We start from the raw sequence: 3,736 nt of genomic DNA on the forward strand, positions 1-3,736 counted from the left end.
TCCTAGATGTTTTTTTTTTTTTTCCTAGTCCCAGTCCAGGCCTTGTTCTGTCCAGAATACCCTGCCGCCGTCACTACGGTCGTGCATGAAGGGACGGATGGAGACAGGGGGCAGTGTTCAGCAGGCAAACCAGGCCTTTTGTCTGTGTCTTTGCAGCGGGGGTGAGGGGGACTCTCCACTCTGGCTCAGGAGGAGCAGCTGGTGCAGAGAAAGAGGAGAGAAAGGGAGGGAGAAGAAGACAGGGGAGGTGGGGGAGATAGGGAGCACATGAAGGAAGAGGAAATAGGCAGGAATGATGTGGGATTAAAGCTGTATACTTTTCTGCTGGCAAACTTTGAAAAAGCAAATTCCAGAATTTTTAGGTGCATGGGATGACTACCAACACATTTTACCACTGCAATCCCTATAAACCTAACAGGATGATTCCCTTATTGCAGATATTGTTTGCAGGAACAGGCTAAACGTCAGTTTTCTTTGTCCAGTCTTCTAGCAAACATACATATAAATAACTAAACAGGACTTACACAAACCTAGAAACTCATAGCAAAATATGCAAAATTAAAATTAACACGTTACATTTCGTATTTTATAACCTACCTGGAAAGCTGCAGACAGCCTGACTCTGCTAGGCCTGCTACCAGTCCTTGAAGACCTATAAAGCAGACTAAACCATCATGCACAAACCACATCAGCTTCACCCATCAAAGCTCTAAAAAAAAGTATTTTATTCACTAAAAGGGCTGTTTTGATTGAGTATATATGCTTATATGACAAAAGGCCCCTTGTGGCGCCTCCTGTCTCCCTGCACTCTGACAGATTCAGAGCAGGAGAGGAAGCTGAGGTTGCTCCCCACCCCTTCCAGAGTCACATGACGTCACGCTGCCTCCATTCATGCTGGGCATAAGAGGGCTTCGGTACAGCATTTCCACACAAAGATACGAGGCGGAAAGAACCGGGGAGGATGCAGAAAACTATTATTTTTCTGTTTATATTCGGTATTAACAGACATTCATGAAAGGAGATTCATTTTTCTGAGGATTTAAAAAAATGATTTTTTATTCAGTTTTAAATTGTATTTAATGTGCCTCAGTATATAACAACAATAAAGCAAGTAAATAATTCAGATTTTTGGTTTAAAACTAAACCATCTGTTATACCATTAAGCTGAATTGTACCTAAAGTGAATTGAATACCAATGTGTTTACGTTACACCAGGCTTAGTATGAGCCAACATGGAGGTTTGTCTTCATCAGGGCTGGGTATCGCCAATGATTTCACGAATCGATTTGATTCGATTCACCAGAGCCTGAATCAATGTGATTTTGATTTGAATCCTCTTAATTCAATTGGATTCAGTTCAATTTTGAGTTTACATGGTTTACACATTAGACACTTTTGTTTAGAAAGACATTATTAATCTATATATATGTTTTGAAGATATTCATATTAAACCTTTACAGATCACATACTGTAAAATGTATTAGTGAAATAATAATGAGATTGTTAAGAGCATATGGATTCTCAAACGGAGAAGCTCCAACAATTGTCTGTCTCTCCTGGAGGGCCTTTCAGTTTGGCCACTAGGTGGCGATTGTGCTTTTGTATTACTCATTATTCCAGAAGAAGAAGAAAATATGAGCAAAAAAATGTGTTTGAGCCCACAAATGTTTACTTTACAAAATATTTCCTTAAGAGTTTGGAAGTGTGTTTCTAAAAATGTTATTTAAGTCAGCAATGAATGTTTACGTCAATCGAGTGTTAGCATTAGTCGTCCTATGTGAAATCCTGTTACACGTTAGCACCAAGCTAGCAGACTTTAGCATTATGGGTTAGATCGATCTCTTGTTTTATAGATCGGTTATTGATTTATTAAGCTTAGATTGATTCAGATTGATTAATCGATTTTATCAACCCAGTGTTACTCTTTCATGGCTATTTACTTGTTAGCAAGTTAAAAAAATGATTTTTCTGATTTTTTATTTTTTTATTTTGTTTACAAGTCTAACATTAAACTGAAGCAAAACCATTACTTAAAAATCAAGGTGAATTGTTGCATTCCTAATAAATACACGGAATAAAAGTTCTTGGTTTGTATATTTCAAATGATAAACATGGTATAACCCAGTGTTTCTCAACTTTTTTTAAGGTACACTTTTTCCTTGATAATAATCACAAGGCACACCATCAACCAAACAAGTAAAAAAAAAATAAAATAAAAAATAAAAACTCGGTACTTCGTACAACACACATCATTCTTATCAAACTCAAATAAGCACAAAGGAAAAAGTATTTTATGAAATTCCTAACTACTCACTGTGGATGAACACAGCTGATATCCTGGGATTGGTATGTTGTTTTGACTGATTGGGGGGGTCCAAACTTTTTGCTAAGAATATCCTAAAGTTAAAATGTTTAAAAGCCGACTTCTTTGAACTATTTTATTAACTACACACAAGTGAACAGTTCAATGGCACACTTTTTATTTCTTCACATAGAACACAGGGAAATCAAAATATGTTTTTACCCCAAATAATTGTGAATTTATATATATATATATATATATATATATATATATATATATATATATATATATATATGCAGCATGTTATGGTTAGCATGTCTCATCTGGTAGCGATTTTTTGTACCAAATTCCTTGAAAACAACCTCAGTCTCTTGGTATATGTGGCAGACACTGTTGTTTCATATTTCGCTTGCAAAAAAATGATCAGTTTCTCCTTGACCTAGAAGCGGTAGCTTTCGTTGTCAACTTCACGTTAGCATTTTGGAAATGAGTTAGAAAGTATTGCAGAAGCCAATAGTTTTACCACAGGTTTAAAACAGCTTCACACCAAATTTAGCAAATCACAATCAAGAAAGAGTATACACAATTTTTTAGATTATTAGTTTTAAGAAAGGACCTTGTGAGCCAGTGTTATGCACCTTATATCTAGGGCTGCAGGGCATTATACTGTATTTGGGGGCTCGTCCGGGATTATAATTTTTTTTCAGTTTATTTAAATCTTTTCTTTTTTTTGTAACTGCTTGCTTGGTTTCTGTTTGTTAGTGGTTATAGTAGCTGAGAATTTGAATGTAGGGCACAGTTGGGCAACATGCCAGATTTTGAAAATGCCGGAATTACGGGAAATTAAACAATTTTTTAAAGCATTGGTTATTGCTCACTAGTATACACAGTGGTTGAAAAACACTTGTATACCCTACAATTTATGCTATCCACTGTAGGGCTCTTCACAATCGACACATTTCAACATTTTTCACTATTCGATCCAAGTGCTGAGCTGCAGGTGACGTGATAAATGACTGAACAACCACTAATGATCATGAAAAGAAAAAAAAAACAAAGTACAAGGCAAAAAATAAATAAATAGACAAGCTGAAACATTTCCATTTGAAGGTCTTCTTCTAGGATTATTTTATAGCTGCATCAAAGCCTGCATCACAACTTTGTTAATATTACTATTTATCATTTCCCCCCTCCACTGCTTATGTCAGAAGTGAGACGAAGGGAGGCGGAGCTACAAATGGGCTCCAAGAAAACAAACAGTTGAACTCTACTGTTTGTTTTTGTGTGTGTGTCTGTAATTTGCATCAAGATGGTGAAAATTAAACATTTTTGCACTTTAAAAAGGATCATATAGAAGAAGAAACTGTTTTTTTCTGGGAACAAAAGGTCCAAAAATCTTCTTATGTTGGAGATGCAGCTTCTCCTTTTATTAAA

The 3,736-nt window shown here is 35.9% G+C and overlaps 1 long non-coding RNA gene across 1 annotated transcript; it reads right to left on the minus strand.

The window, feature by feature from the left end:
- Positions 1-9: 9 nt before the first annotated feature.
- Positions 10-853, minus strand: LOC118599455. Its single transcript, XR_004948815.1, has 2 exons — positions 598-853; positions 10-198 (listed from the first exon to the last, which is right to left on the minus strand). It is a non-coding gene; the product is annotated as an uncharacterized LOC118599455 (long non-coding RNA).
- Positions 854-3,736: the final 2,883 nt, after the last annotated feature.

The sequence above is a fragment of the Oryzias melastigma genome, linkage group LG12, assembly GCF_002922805.2.
Source record: "Oryzias melastigma strain HK-1 linkage group LG12, ASM292280v2, whole genome shotgun sequence".
Taxonomy (NCBI): domain Eukaryota; kingdom Metazoa; phylum Chordata; class Actinopteri; order Beloniformes; family Adrianichthyidae; genus Oryzias; species Oryzias melastigma.